Below are 16,716 nucleotides of genomic sequence, written 5' to 3' on the forward strand. Positions count from 1 at the left end.
TACCACATCAGTCCCCACATCTAAACCTGGCATCTGGGTCTCCAGTCCTCTGCCCCACCCCAGGGCTAATGGAGAAGAGAGAAGTGGGGAGGGGTCAGAAAAGAATTTTGAAGTTTAGGCTGACAGCAAGCCCCTGCTCCTAGCTTTCTCCCAGTGGAAAATGGCCTAGGTCCAGGGCACTGTTACTCAAGGAGGATTTGGGGAGGGGGAGTTGGGGAAAAAAGAGGTGAATGACCAGGCTGGGGAAGATTAGGAGGATATCTCCACTCACACTTCTTTCCTTCCTCTCCCCAGTGGCTCTGTCATCTATTTCTAAGCCTTCTCTGCTTCTTCATCTCCATATCCATCTGTCCTCCCCCCACCACCTCCTCCTCCTGGGCCCCAATATCCCTCTCTTTCCCTCTTCCCCTCCTCCTGGTTCCCCCAGAGACTCCCTGGCTTCTTTGGCCATCTCTAGCAAAGCTGTTAAAGTGGCCTTCATTATTCTTTCTCCATTTGTCCTGGATTGAGAAACCCTGCTGTGGTCAGAAACCGGAGACAGCTGCTCTGTCCTTCTGTCCAGTACTGTTTCCTGCCTTCCAAAGGGCCGCCCAGAGACATTCAGTATTGCAAATAAGCTAGGCCAGCTGTAACTGGGAAGGGGTCAGGGCAGAGAGCCAGGAAAACAAGGCCCAAATCCTCAGAACATGAGCCAAAGAAGTTTGTCCCTAGTTCCCCCCTCTCTTTCCCCTTTCTCCTCTTAAGCTCAGCACCTTCCACAATGATGTCCTGAAGTTTGGAGTGTTTCTGATAACCTTGTTCCCATTGAAGGATGAGTGATGGAAAATGGGAATCTCCCAGAGACCTAGAGAGAGCAGTGCCGAATCTCAAAGTTTCTAATGGTGAAGGATCAGGGTTTTCCAGTGCCCCACATCCCATTGCAAATGAATATTTTGTAGGATCATAGCTCTAGAAATGATCTCCAAGACCATCCAATCCAATTTCCTTATTTTTCAGATAGGGAAGCATCTAAGAACGTTAAATGACCAAGGTCACACGTAGGTTTAGAGTTGGAAGGGATCTCTGAGGTCTTCTAGTTCAATTTCCTTTTTCTATACATAAGAAAACTGGCTCCCAGGAAGACTCAGTGAATTGCCCAAGGCCACACAAGTAAGTAACAGAGATGGTATCTGAACTAAGGTTCTCTGCCTCCCCAGGCAGTGCTCTGTCCACCCACCAAGCTGCCTTGGTCTCCCTTCTTGAAATCTGAACTCTGAAAGGGAGAACCAGGTCTATTTTTTTAATGCCTTCCTGTGCCCCTGACCCTGCTGTGCCAACCCCCTGGCAAGTCCTCACTCCTTGTATATTACTAAAACTTAAGAAGCAAAAAAACCCAACCAACCAAACAGCTGAAGAGTTCAAAGGAATCAGGGAAAACTTCTAAGAACTGCTGCATGGTCAAATAAACACAACCAAGAAAACAATGGAAATGAAAGGAGCATGAAAATGAAGGTGATATGAAAACTTTTAATGGCAAATTTTGTTCCTGGGGAAGAGGAAGACACTTCCCTCCTTTTAGCAGAGAGATGGGGGGGGGGGGGGAGGGATGGAAGAACCATGCAAATAGTGATCACTATTTTTTTTATTTTTTGCGACTCAATGGGGTAAAGTGACTTGTCCAAGGTCACACAGCTAAGTAATTATTAAGTATCTTAGGTCACATTTGAACTCAGGTCCTCCTGACTCCAGGGCCAGTGCCCTTTCCGCTGCACCACCTAGCTGCCCCTGTATAGTGGTCACTATTTTAAAAATAAGGGAAATTTCCTGGAGTTTAAACTACTTAAGATATTGTCTCATAGGGGCAGCTAGGTGGTGCAGTGGATAGAGCACCGGCCCTGGAGTCAGGAGGACCTGAGTTCAAATATGACCTAAGACACTTAATGATTACCTGGCTGTGTGGCCTTGGGCAAGCCACTTAACCCCCATTGCCTCGCAAAAACCTAAAAAAAAAAAGATATTGTCTCAGACTACTAGCATATTCTAATCAGCCCTGTTCATTGGTCTGGGACAGCACACCACTAAACAACTCTCGATGCAATTTATGCAGTGAACAGCATGGAATGGTAAGCAGAATGAGGCAGCTGGGGCTGAGGGAAGGAAGTAATACCATAATTCAAAGGTCTTTAGAGACGATCTGGTTCAAACTTCTCTTGCCCCAATCCCACCCCAGGGGGAGTGTCTCACCCAGGATGACCTACTGAATGTAGGGCAGTTAAGCTCTAGACTGACTCTCCTAATCCTCACTCCAACTTGCAGTTCTGGTGCTCAGAGAAAGGTGTCTGCTTTTTCCCTTGGGCAGTCTTAGGCTTCTCTGTCTAATGCTATGGTTCTTGAGCCCCCACTGGTGTGATTTTCCATTGATATTATTACTTGGTCAGTCAGACAATTCATTTTCAGGAAGGAATAGTCACTAGGGTGATTTAATAAGAGCACTTAGTGAAGATATTCTCCCCAAAGTTTGGGACTCATTCTCCTAAAAGCACATAGAGGAACAAGGGTTCAGACTTAGAGAGTTTGTGTAGAAAATGGGTATCTCACGGTTCCTGGAAGTGCCTTTTTGTTAGGGTCTAGTTCCTCTGTTTTGTTTCCTGCAGGGCTCTTTGTAGGTCGTTGAATCTCTCCCAGTCTGTTTTGTTCTTTACTCATAGAGCGTGCACCATGACCCGATGTCCCCGGGGAACAGACGAAATCCAGTTTTCCAAAGTTCATAAGGTCTTCCTCTGGTCGAGGGGAGTGGGGTATGAGGAGTCTGCGTTTGGGGGCAGAGATGTTTCTACCCCTCTGTAAGTGATTCCTTCTCAGGGATTAGGCTGGAATAATAATTAATAATAATAATAATGTTTTATCCTCCATTTTTGAAGAAGACCAAGACTGGAATACTTCTCTTCAAACCTACCACCTATTTGAATCTCTCATTCCAACTAGCTCAATGGTCTTATACAATCTCAAAAGGTATGGCCAGGTCAATTATCTCTTTCCTAGACTAAATCCTCTGAGGACAATAGGGTGAATATTATCACTCTCATTTGGCAGCTGAGAAAACTGAGATTGAGGTCCAGGATTTGGATCCAGATATTCAGACTCCAAGTCCAGTTATGCTTCCACTACCTCCATGTGCCTTTCAGGTTTTCTCCCCTAACTTGGGAATGCTCTCATTGGCAAGTCTTGTGAAGCTCCACTGGGTGAATGGGCCAGGAAAGCTCAAACTGCGCTGTGTTGTCTGATTCACAGGTCTATTCTGTCCAGCTAGATAGAATGTGAGGACAAGGGCCAGCGTGTCTCCTTTTTCTCTTTTCGCCCCCGAGCCCACTGCACCAACCCTCCTGAGCCCAGAGCCCACCACCCAGGTTCACTTGGGAGAGACTTGCTGAGTTCAATTGAAACTGACTTGATTTACCGCCCTGGTAAAGGCGCTCATACATCACTGGCAACTTATCTGGCGCTTTTTGTCCTTTGCCGGATTATTTACTTTGCACACATTAAAATGACTTTGAGTTATTGCTCCAATTATGGATTCTTAGTTCAGAGGAGGGGGAGCTAGTCAGTGTGGGCTGGAGCAGTCAGGGCAGGCGTCATGAAGGAGGCGGGGCAAGCGCTAGCAACCTTAGGAGGTGACCCAGTTAGCCACCCAGTGTGTTTCTGGGGCTTTGGGTGCTGGTGTGTGTGTGTGTGTGTGTGTGTGTGTGTGTGTGTGTGTGTGTCAAAAACTGTATGACTCTGTGTGCATCTCACTGCCTCCAAGTGTGTGTTCACGTTTGTTCATATGTCTGTGCAAAGATGTGTAAAGTGGGTACAGGTGGATTGGATCTTTTCAGTTGACAGCTTGACAGTAGAGGAAGAAAAACTGGGGCAGCACATCACTGGCAGCATCAATCTGACATCTGGGCATCAGCACCTGCCTGAAAGCTCTCTCTCTCTCTCTCTCTCTCTCTCTCTCTCTCTCTCTCTCTCTCTCTCTCTTTCTCCCTCTCTCTCTCCCCCTTTCTCTGTCTCTGCTTTTGTTTCTGTCTCCCTTCCTCCCTTCTTTTCTACTTTTCTTTCTATTATTATCTCTTTCTCTCTCTGTCTCTCCTTCCTTTGTTTCTCTTTCTCTCTCCCCTTTCTACCTCCTTAACTCACTCTCTCTCTCTTTCTCTGTCTCTACATCTGTCCCTCTCTTCTTCTTCTCCCTCCTTCCCCCATTCCTGTCTTTGTCTTCCCCCTCCCTCCCCCTCATCTGTTCCTTTTCTAATTTTTTCATTCTCGTGACTCTTCATAATTCTTTATTATTCCCTCTCTATTATAATTTCTCATCTTTTCCCTCCTTCATTCTCTCTTCCATTACTCCTCTTTCAATCTTAACCTACTTTCCTTTCTCTGACTTTTTCCTCTCTCATTCCTTCTCAGTTCTCTTTTTAATTCTTTCTCATCCCATTTCTCTCATTCTCTTTCACCTTTTCTCTCTTTTGTCCCCACTCTCATTCTCTTCCTCTTATTTTCTCATACTTTCATTTTTTCCAATTCTTAGTATCGCACTCTATTTTTCATTCTCTTTCCTACTCAGTCTTTCTTCCATTTTTATTGATTCTCTCATGCCCACTCTCCCCTCTCTTCCTTCCTCCCTCTCTCTGTCTCTCTAACTCTATGTGTCTGTCTTTTGGTCTCTCTCTGTCTCACATACAATTCTTTGTGCTTCTCTCAGTTAAAACACACCTAGAGCCCAGGTGAAACCCCTCTAGGTCTTTTCTTTCTTACTTACTTCATCCAGCTCAAGTATCAGTACCAGTGACAGGTTGAAAGGGTTCCCCTGGGAGTGAGCTGCAAGAGAAGGGAGTACAGAGCATCAGGCAAGATCAGCAACCAAGTGGAAGGAGATGGGTATAGGTAGTGGCATAACTAGAACAGGGTGGATATAGCGGCTTCCCCAAGGCACAGGAGCTGGGATAGAGGTGCAGATCTACCTTCTGCCCTGGCCCTCCCCTTCCTCCCTTCCGGAACTTCATCTTGACTTCTGGTTTTCCCCTCTACTATTTCCAGTCCTTGACTATTTTTGTCCTATCCTCCATCACACATTCTTCTTTCTTAGCCTTCTGCTCCAGTCTGTTTGGGCAGGTGCATGATTTAGTCGGTAAAGCCCTGGCCCTGAAGTCAGGAGGACCTGAATTCAAATGTGATGTAAGACACTTATTAGCTGAGTGACCTTGGACAAGTCACATAACCTTGATTCCTTCACATCCAGGACTATCTCCAGTCATCCTGATTCATATCTGGTCATTGGACCAGATGAGTCTAAAAGGAGAAAGTGAGGCTGGGGACTTATGGTACAACCCCTCTCACTCAAATCCAGTTCATGTACTTGTCATGGAATCATCTCCCTGATGTCATGGTTTTCTTTGAAAATGAAGGACAACCATCATCATCGAGTCTGTCCATCACCCCTGACCTTTGCACTTTAAAATAGCATGCTGCCTCCAACCTATGCAAGTTCATTTGTACACACTAAATCTTTCAGTAAAAGAAACTTCTTGAGGGTAGAGATGGTCTCATTTCTTTCTTTGTTTCTCCAGAACCTAGGACAGAGCCTCGGAACAGAATTACACCCTGCATAAATGTTTCTAGATATTTCATTCAAAGGGTTTGTTTGTGTGTTTGTTTTGCCTAAAATAGAGTGCAAAAATTGTAGAGAAAGAAGAATATTTAACTAGGGATGCTTTCTTGCACCTGTTTGAAAGGTGATATTGTCTATTCCCTCCTTCTGGAGGTTTTGTAGTTAAATCTCCAAGCCTGGACCATATCCCCCATTCATTCATTCCTCTGCCCCAAATTGATTCTAACCCTTGTCTCCCAGAACCTGCCTGGTTCTAATTTAAATGGATCCTCTGCTCCAGAGATATGATGATTAGTGAATGTGGACTGGAATTAGAATAAAGGAGCCCTTTGTTTCCCAGGTCAATTCTTTTTTTTTTTTTTAAGGTTTTTGCAAGGCAATGGGATTAAGTGGCTTGCCCAAGGCCACACAGTTAGGTAATTATTAAGTGTCTGAGGTCGGATTTGAACTCAGGTACTCCTGACTCCAGGGCTGGTGCTTTATCCACTGCACCACCTAGCTGCCCCACCCTGGTCAATTTTTGATGTCAGTCTGCTCCCCGGTTTGTTTGTCTGTTTTTAAAATTCATTCATGGATCAGTTCACTGCTTGAACATTTACTTCCCATGCAAGGAAGAGGGCAAAACATGGTATTTGTCTTAAAGGATGGGAAGAGATGGCAGTATGACTCAGTGTAGTGTTGGATTTGCAGGTGGAGAGCAGGGTTCAAATTCCAAGTCTTCTCACTTTCTGCATGACCCTTGGTAAGTCATTCCCCTTGCTGGTCCCTATTTCCTTATCTTTAAAATGAGACCAGTCATCTCAATGGTCTCGAAGGTTCTCTTCTAGCTGTAGATCTATGATCCTCTAACTCACACACAGAATCTGAAGAAGCTGAAGTGTTGAAACAAAGTTGTCTGAGCTAAGGACTAATGGATGGATGGAATTCAGGGGCTGCAGGAATTCAGGGAAGAAGGGGAAAGTCTCTATTGTATTCATTAAGACCTTTCAGTCATATCGGACTCATCATGACCCCATTTAGGAATTTCTTGGCAAATATATTGGAGTGGTTTCCTTCTCCGGCTCATATGACAAATGGGGAAACTTAGACAAACAGGATTGAGGGACTTACCCAGGGTCACATAGCTAGTAAATGTGTGAAGCTAGATTTGAATTTAGGGAGAGAAGGCTTCCTGACTCCCGGTCCAGCATTCTAGCCATGGTGCCACCCAACTGTGTCTATGTTATAGTATCCTTCCATTAACAGGGCATATGCAGAATCCACTAAATTGAGAGAGGGAAACTGAATTGTTCAAAGTCACACAGATGGTAAGTAGAAAAGCCTGAATTCATAGCCAAGTCTCCTGAACCCAACTCCAATGCAGAATCTAATAAACTTATTCATGCTGAAAAGGTTTCAGCAAGGCGTAGAGGAAAGGTTTCTTTTTGTGGTCTGAATTTATGGTCCCAGGACTATTTAGGGAAGTTTTGTAAAAATAGAATTTCAGACTCTTTCCTTCTCCCCCTGCTATGTTTCCTCTTCTTTCTCCTCTCCTTTTCCTCCTTCTCCTCCTCCTCTTCCATCTTCTCCCTCCTCTTCTTTCTCTTCTTGTTTTAGTTCTCGTCCTTCTCTTTCTCCTTCTCCTCCTTCTTCTTCTTCCTCTTCTTCCTCTTCTTCCTTCTTTCTTCTTCTCTGGGTTTCAGTTTCTTCATCTATAAAATGAGGGATTAGAGTGACTTGTGGAAAAGAAGCAATGGCCCTGGAGTCAGAGGAACTGGGTTCAAATCCTGCCTCTGACATTTAGAATGTATGTGTGAAAAATCATTTAACTTCTGTCGGTCTCCATCTTCTCATCTGTGAGATGAGCAGTATCAATCACTTGTTGTCTGAGAGGACTTTCAGGTCTGAATGCGCAATCACAAAATCTAACATAGCATTAATATGGGATAAGGACCACTTCCCCGATATCAAACCTTTTGTCTAAGAAGCCTTGGGAGACCCAGATTTGTGGTGATTCTACTGTCTCTGGGCAGGTAAGTGAACCAGGAGATAGAGCATTGGACCTGAAGACAGAAAGACCTTAGTTCAAATCTGACTTTAGACAATTACTCACTGTGTGACCTTGGGCAAGTAATTTCACCTCCATTTGACTTAATCCACTGGAGAAGGAAATGGAAAATCACTCTAATATCTTTGCCATGAAAATCCTATAGAGGGTCATAAAAAGTTTTATCCAACTCAATGACTGAACTACAATGACTGTCTCTGGAACTAGTAAATTCCATTCTGGGGGAAGGGAGAGGAAGGAAAGTCAGGGGGAGGGGAAGGGGGCCTGGCTGCCGGCTGTCTCCTCCTGATCTCATATTTTATTAAACAACTGTTTCAAGGTCGATCTGTCACGAGGGACAATTTCCCAGCCTCTGTAGAAACAGTTATATGGTGTTGGATGGTGTGGATGGAGGGGGGAGGGGTTGAGAGGGAGGGAGAGAGTGTGAAATAAAGAGGAGACCCTCATTAGGGGAGTGTGTGTGTGTGTGTGTGTGTGTGTGTGTGTTTGTGTGTGTGACCAGAAAATGTATAGAAAGACACAGAGAGAGTCAGTCTTAGGCATGAATTGAGAACCTGCTAAGAACATAACACTGCTGGATTTAGGGAGGGGAAATGAGAGACAGAGAGAGAGAGAGAGAGAGAGAGAGAGAGAGAGAGAGAGAGAGAGAGAGAGAGAGAGATGAAGAAAGACTGAAAAAGCTAGAGATAATTGGATAGGGGAGGAAACTGTAATATAGAGAGAAACTGAAAAAGGAAGATGATAGAGAGAGGAATGGGGAGAGTGAAGATGCAATGTACCACTGATAGGTCAGGTAGGGAGAGATGAGGCAGAGTCAATATAAACTTTGGAGACAGAGGTCCTGGATTTGAATCCTACCAATGATGTTAACTACTTATGTGACTTTGAAGAAATCACTTCATTTCCTCAGGCCTCAGCTTCCTTACTCATAAACTGTTAAACAAGATGGCCTCTGAAGCTGGCTCTGGACCAGGGGTTCTTAACATTTTGGGTATCATGAGCCCCTCTGGTAATCTGGTGAAACCTATGAACACCTTAGAATAATGTTGTTTTTTAATTAAAAATCAAAAGCAGTGCTAAATTGCAATTAGAGATTAGTGAAAACAAAGATGTAATTCTTCCCATTCAGATTCCTAGACCCCTTGAAAACTCTGCAGATTCAGTTTAAGGACTTTAATCTCAAATCAGAATCCTCTCTATCCAGGAAGTTGGAGATACAGGCCTAGAGTTTGGAGGAAAGCATGATTATTCTGGATTTCAGGCCAGAATCTCTCTCTCTCTCTCTCTCTCTCTCTCTCTCTCTCTCTCTCTCTCTTTCTCTCTCTCTAGGTTTTTACAAGGCAAATAGGGCATTATCCACTACACCACCTAGCCGCCCTGGGTACTCTCTTATAAAATGAAAGGGTTATGTTAGAAGATTTTGAAAGCATCTTTTACCTTCAAATCCTTTGATCTTATGACTTAGATTCTCTGTCTCTGTCTCTGTCTCTGTCTCTCTCTCTCTCTCTCTCTCTCTGTCTCTCTGTCTCTCTGTCTGTCCCTCTCTCTCTTTCTCTCTGTTGGTTTTTCTTTTTCTGTCTCTGTTTCTCCCTGACTCTATCTTTCTGTTGAGAGTTACTTTTGGTCTCTCTGCATCTTTTTGTTTCTATATCCTCTCTGTTTTTTTCTATCTCTATCTCCGTCTCTCTGTCTATCTCTGTCTCTATCTCTCTGTTTCTCTGTCTGTCTGTCTGTCCCTCTCCACTTCTCTCTTTTTTTGGTTTCTCAGATCCCCAGCTAGGGCCCAGCTGTAGTCTTACCTCTTCCAAGGAATCTACCTTAAGTATTTTAGTCTACAATGATCTCTCCTTCCTTTAATCCTCTAAAGCCTTACACTCTTGGTCACTTAGTGGGGTGGCATGCAGAACAGTCTCCATAGCTGCATTATTTAGAACAATATTTGTTAGACCTAAAGGAAAATGAATCCTTAGTAAAAGGGCTCTTTAATTATGAGGGAGAGGGAATCATGAAATTGGATTTGACTTGACCATAGGCAGTATTGTCCTAAATGCACACATTATTCTCTATCCTAATGACTGAATATGCAATGTTTAGGGGTAAGTGAAAGTGAGTACAAGATTTCTTCTGTTTCCTTAGAGAAAGCATTTCGAACAGTCTGGCTCCTGTTCCTTCCTTCTTTCACTCTTTCCTTTCTACTTTTCAACCAACAACTTCCCCCGTCTCCCCCTGGCTTCCCTTGCTTCTCTAGATCTCCCCATGCTCCCCAAGCCTGGGACACACTCACTCCTCAGGGATGGGTGAGCTGATGCTTTGAGAATGACAGACGCACTGACTACTTCCTGCTCCCCACATGCGACTCAGCTCTCTTATGCCCTGCGATTTGAAAGGGACTGATTCTACCCTAAGCCTCTCTCTTCCTTCATCCTTCCTCCGAATGATGTCATATAACTTTAAGACTGTCAGTGAGGGTTTGGAGGAGGAATGGTCTTTCTCCTCTGCGGTAGAAATGGCAAACTGTTGAACACATGGAAGCTAAGCAGTCACTTCTGATCCCCCACCCTCATCCCCAACTCCTTTGTTGCTCTGGGAGAATCATTCTTGCCCATTATTCCATATCCCCACAGATTTGCCTTAGTCTTCCATTTGAGTTTTCACTTGGGGAACTGTCCCTGGACCAGTTGGGGCCGGCTTTATTCATTTCCAACCTCTCTCTCTCTGACTGCCACCTTTCCCTCAAATATCTTCACTCACTTCACAAAGTCAGGGAGTCATCCTTGCCGTGTCTCCCCAAGGTGTCCCCAATCCACCCAGGATATACACCAACCTAATAGCTACTTAAGCCTGTCTGAAACCACTCATTGACTTTGGATTCATAAATCCTTTGACTCCCAGTCTCCGGATCAGCTTTTCCATCCACAACCCAAAGTCAGAGGCCTTCTCTCCCTCCAATTGAAAGATGGGGAAAAATGGGACTAAGATTTCTCACGCAGTACATGCCACCAGTCTTCCCAAGAATTTCAGCACCATGGCCTTGGGACTTGGCAATTTCATGGAGCTTAGGAGATCAAAAGTGGCTCCCCTGAGGTTTTCCTTTGACCCCTCCATTTCTCTGCATTGATTTCCTGCCATGGGCCTAATATTACCATGTCCCAAACTAGCTAGAATTCAAAGGGTCCTTCATTTGTCAGGCAGCAGTCCTCCCTTGAAAAATGACCTTATTTTATGCATTAGAATTAGAGGAACAAGGACCTAGAGCTGTAAGGGACTTCAGAGATGAGGAAATTTTTATAGATGAGGAAACTGAGGTTCAGAGGTCATGAGCCTCGACCAAGACAGTTTGTAAAAGTCTTTTGCGTTTCTAGAGGCAGGCTAGCAGTCTTTTCTCCATCCCTACCATTCACTACCAGAATCTGAGCTGCAGGGGGTGTCTATCCCTCTATGGTGATCCTCAGTTCATTTTCAGTCCATGTTTCTCTCCCTAGGACTGCTTTGAACCTTCTCACCTTGTCCTAATGCACCATAGGAGGCTTACTCACTAGTTTCTAGCCATCACCAACAAGACTTTTCTCTTTAGAGATGCTGGCATGTATCACTGGTTCAGAGCATTTACATGATTTTGCACAGTGTTTTGTTCTCCCTCCTTCGATGCTTCAAACAGTGGCAAACATTTCACCCAAATAACCTCCATGTCACCTAAGAATTTTTAATCCCTTAATTCAAATCATCATTGAGTACTCCCAAGCTCTCGGTGACGGCTCACTCCTACTCCTGCACACACTAATTTTCCAATGACTGAACAGTCATTGTGCTAGTTACCCCACCATAACCATAATAGCAATAAATAGCATTGCTGCGAGAGCACATCGATCCACAATGGTACAAAACTATTTCAAAGCAATTGACTGCATCTGTAAAAGACAACAAAAACCTCTATTGGCCAATCAGACTGGGATTAAAAAAAACTTCCAGTTGATACTTGCAAGACAAATATATATACAGAGAAGAAGACAATTTTCCTTCACCTTGGGGACCTCCATATTGTGTGGGTCCTCTGGAACATATCCCATATCCAGGCATGTTATAAAGCAGCATCTGCTCAAAACCAGAGGTCACATGCTCTCATTGATGGAGGCTTTAAAAAAACTAGCCAGCTAGAGGGCACATTCGTTTAAAACAAAACATATTTAGTTAAGTAACATATCAAAATAAGCAACAAAAAAGATTTCCACACACACAAACATGGTACACTCTTCTATAGGTTAACACATTAGCAATGGCAGAAGGGATATAGGTTTCTGGGGAACACATATGGCCCAGGGAACTACAAGTCCCATGTAACCAGATAATTCACATTTCCAAAGAAGTATTCCCACTCGAGCTCATCTCTGCTTCTGGTGCCATGGCTTTATTCATAAAAGAGCTAGAAGAATCCTCTGGTGATGTCTTTTCTCCAGTGAGTTGATCTCTATTGGTAGCTCTGTGGAATTGCTCTCATTCTCTGTTATCATCTTCTAGTTTTCATCTGCTTTATGGTTTCCCCCCCACCCCCAGAGAAAGGGGTTTTTTAGCTGTTTAAGTCTTAGTTCTTAGTACTATTTAGTTCTTTGTGATTTCAGACACCAACCAACTCCATCTAGCCAGCTAACCAGTGAAGACCTTTAAGTCTCATTTTGAACTAAACTCTCATTGGTTCAAATTCTCTTTTAAAATTCCTATCTTGGGGGGCAGCTAGGTGGCACAGTGGATAAAGCACCAACCCTGGAATCAGGAGGACCTGGGTTCAAATCCGGCCTCAGACACTTAATAATGACATAGCTGTGTGGCCTTGGGCAAGCCACTTAACCCCATTGCCTTGAAAAAAAAATCTAAAAAAGCAAAATAAAATTCCTATCTTATTTTTGGTTGCTAGCCTTGGTCCCTAAAAATCACCTAAGGAATTCCACTTGGCAAAACCGTGAAGGAACTGGATTGAAGAGTGATGAGGAATTTACTTTCAAGCATTATTTTCCTTGGTCGGGGAAAATTACCTCAGGATAATTGGCAGTCTCTGTCCTCTTTCCTTCAGCAACTCCAACCCAACTATTCTCTATATCACCAATGTTCATTAAGTATCTACTATGTGAAGAGACATTGAGAGAGAAACATATTTTAGATAAGACAGGCACATACTTCCAAACTTGATAATCCTGTGGAGATAAGAAGACAAACACATTTAGTTGTAATAGCCAACCTTGCCTGAAAGGTATGGGTATAAAACCAAAACGCTGAATGAAGATCAAGAGGAAAAATCATTACTGGCTGAGGAGGAGTAAGAAATCAGGAAAGGTTTCACTGAGTATGTGGCGTTTGAATTGGACTTCAAAGTTTGAATAGAAATCCAATAGACCAAAGGGTGAACCAAAGATATTCCAGGATGAGCAAAAGTACAGAGATGGGAAAAGGGAGAGAGAATAATCCCATTTAGTTGGAACATGTAAGTATGGAACTACTAGAAAAGAAGGATGAGAAAGGAAGCAGCTTGACTGAGCATTTATTAAGCATCTAATATATACCAAGAACTTTTCTAGTCTGGGGCTATAAATAAAATCCTCATTGGCAAGGAGTGCCTATTGAAATGGGAGGCAACAGGTACTTACACAAATACATGCATCATAAATATAAAGTGAAGAAATTGGAATATATGCAATGAATGGCACAGAGAATTTTTTTTTAGGTTTTTTTTTGCAAGGCAAACGGGGTTAAGTGGCTTGCCAATGGCCACACAGCTAGGTCATTATTAAGTGTCTGAGACCGGATTTGAACCCAGGTACTCCTGACTCCAGGGCCGGTGCTTTATCCACTACGCCACCTAGCCACCCTGCACAGAGAATTTTTAATAAAAGAATGAAATGTTTAAATAATATTAAGCTGGCAGTCCTATGAAGGATGGACTGGAGACTAGAAGGAATAGGAAAAAAGGAATTGTGTCAGGAGACTCTTGGCATAGTTCAGGTGCCTGGTAATGAAGGCTTGTACTAAAGGGATGACAGTAGGTATAAAAAGGGAAAAAATGATGTGAGACGTGTCACAGAAAGAGAATTGACAGGGCATAGTAACTGATAGGATATAAGAAATGATGAATACAGAAAGGAGAGTCAAAGATCACACCAATGTTTGAAAAATGGGAGTTTGGGTAAATGTCAGAATCATTGGCAGAAAAAGTGACATCAGAAGAAGGATAAAGTTAGGGGGAAAGATAATAAACTTAGTTTGGGATATTGAGCTTTAATTTGTTGGTGGGACAGTCAAGTGGAGAAGTCATATAGATACACAAAGGAGAGGCAGCCAGGTGGTGTAGTCAATAGAGTACCAGCGCTGGAGTCAGGAGTACCTGAGTTCAAATCCGACCTCAGACACTTAATAATAACCTAGCTGTGTGGCCTTGGGCAAGCCACTTAACCCCATTGCCTTGCTAAAACTAAAAAACAAACAAAAAAAACCAAGCAAAAAGATACACAAAAGAGCAAGAGAAGAGGTAGAACTGAAAATAGTAACTCAAGGAGCCTTGTAGAGGGAGCGGGGCCCCAGGATAGTTGTCTTCAAGTTTTTGAAGAGCCCTCATTTGGGAGGAGGACTAGATTTATTTTTTAAAAGATTTTATTTATTTTGAGTTTTACGATTTTTCCCCTAATTTCACTTCCCTCCCCCCACCCCCACAGAAGGCAATTTGCCGGTCTTTACTAGGTCTCCATGGTATACATTGATCCAAATTGAGTGTGATGAGAGAGAAATCATAGAGGATTAGATTTATTCTATTTGTATAGAACTAGGAATAATAGGTAGAAGGTAAAGAGAAGCACATTTGTTCTTAGCATAATTAGAGCCCAGAGTAGAGTTTGTTTCCAAAGGTAGGAGGTTCTCCCTCACTCCTTATCTCAAGCAGGTGCTGGAGGGCCACTTGTGGGGTCTCTTGAGAGAAGGGTCCTGTTAAGCTATAGGTTGACTGACATCATCTTAAGAATTGCTTTCAAATCCAAAGCATTTTTAAAAAATGAAATTGCATTTAATAGCTTTTATTATTTCAGCTGAAAATTTTCTCTCTCTCTCTCTCTCTCTCTATATATATATATATATATATATATATATATATAATATTTCCTTCTTCCCTCCTCCCCTCAAAAGAATCATTCCTTAAAGCAAATAAGAAAAAAAGAAAAGAGTTCAACAAATGTAATACATCATAAAAAATTTTGACACTATATGCTATAGTCCTGTACCAGTCCATTTTACAGATGAAGAAACTGAGATAGATATGATTAAATGACTTGCCCAGGGCAGCTGTGTAATAAATGTTTGAGACTGGATTTGAACTCAGGTCTTTCTGACTCCAGATCCTGCACTCTATCCACTTCAGTGCCACCTAGCTTCTTAAAGTTTGCTTGCAAAATGCTTTTCTAACCCACATCCTCGGAGGGAGAAAGGACACTTAATGTTTGTTAAATTCTACTATAAGTACCCATCTTTCCTCTTTGCAGAAGTGGGGGACCATAGGTGTGAGCAGTCCCATTTGCTGCCAGACATGATTGAAGATTTGGCTTAATTTTATTCTTTCTTTTAAAAAATACTTGCTAGAAGGGTTGACTCATTGGCCAGGGGAGGAGAATATATTTGGATGTGAAGGCTATGTAAAACTTTGATGTAAGCATGAAGTGAGAGGGCAGCTAGGTGGCACAGTGGATAGAGCACCGGCCCTAGAGTCAAGAGAACTTGAGTTCAAATCTGGCCTCAGACACTTAATAATTGCCTAGCTATGTGACCTTGGGCAAGTCACTCAACCCCATTGCCTTAAATAAATAATAAAAAGACTAAAAAAGTCAATGTAGCAGCAAGTATTATTATCCCCATTTTGCAAATTCAGAAATAGCCTCAACAAGGCTAAAGTCAAGGAGCTAGTGAACATTGAGATCAGGACTCAAATTCTGTTTCAATGCTCTTTCCACTTGTCTACTTAGCAGCTTCAGCATCACCAACGTTTCCACCCCATCTTCATCTCTATCATCCCTTTCTTTGTCTCCATCACTATCAGCACTTCCCCCATCACTCTTCTCTGTGTTGACATGAACAAAACTACTATTCTGGGCCCCATTACCACCAGCACTGGTTCCTTCACTATTGTGACTATCGCCAAGGAAGGGCGGTTAAATGGGGCAGCGGATAGAGTGAGGGACAAATCTCATTATCATATCACCAAGTGCTGAGAATCTCCCTGTGCTTTTCATTGCAACTAGTGTTCTAGAAGGTATTGTACTAAGAGAATTGGATAGCTTTGTTTCCCAACCTTGGGGAAATTCTCAGTCTGAAATAGGCCTGCTTAAGATTATAGGATTTTAGATCTGGAAGGGATTTTAAAGGTCATCTAGTCTCAGTTCCTCATTTTACAGATAAAGAACCTGAGACTCAAGCCGATTAAATGATTCACCCAAGGTTTTTCGGTTATAAGCATCAAGGGATCACAAATCTAGAATTGTTAAGAGATCATTTGATCCAACCTCCTCTCTTGACAAAAAAAACTGGGGCTGGAGACTTGCCCAAGGTCACAATGACAGCTAAGTCAGAGAAAGCAAGCAATACTGATAGAAGTATTGATTGAGGTTTGTCCTTGATATGAAGAAGGCCATGACATCAGGGAGGCGATACCATGACATTCCTGCAAGAGAATTGGGTTGGGTGAGGGGATGTTGTACAAAGTCACCAGATAGAGGAGAGACAGATGGTTGAATTAAAAGATTATGTCCAGCCACAAACTGACCTAAGGAATCTCTAACATGTGTAAGTTGGGAGTGGGGAGGAAAATGAGAAGTTGTGGGAGAATCGTGTCCAGGAAAAATGGGGTAGAGGCAAATGGTAGATTAGCAGGTAGGACTTTTCAGAGTTATACTGCAATGGGATAAGGTGGGGGGTTCTGGGCTGGGGTCACAGACCAATGGGAACGAGTTGAAAGGGCCACTAGAAAGATCAACGATTTGAGTTAAAGGAGGTGATGGAGGGACCTCATCTCAGACAT

At 43.0% G+C, this 16,716-nt stretch overlaps 1 long non-coding RNA gene across 1 annotated transcript; it reads right to left on the reverse strand.

Annotated features, from left to right (window-relative positions):
- Nucleotides 1–2,597: 2,597 nt before the first annotated feature.
- LOC141490176 (uncharacterized) lies at nucleotides 2,598–12,784 on the reverse strand. The gene is made up of 3 exons (XR_012469084.1): nucleotides 12,701–12,784; nucleotides 4,778–4,836; nucleotides 2,598–2,849 (listed from the first exon to the last, which is right to left on the reverse strand). It is a non-coding gene; the product is annotated as an uncharacterized LOC141490176 (long non-coding RNA).
- Between the last annotated feature and the right edge of the window lie 3,932 nt (nucleotides 12,785–16,716).

The sequence above is a fragment of the Macrotis lagotis genome, chromosome 5, assembly GCF_037893015.1.
Source record: "Macrotis lagotis isolate mMagLag1 chromosome 5, bilby.v1.9.chrom.fasta, whole genome shotgun sequence".
Taxonomy (NCBI): Eukaryota; Metazoa; Chordata; class Mammalia; order Peramelemorphia; family Peramelidae; genus Macrotis; species Macrotis lagotis.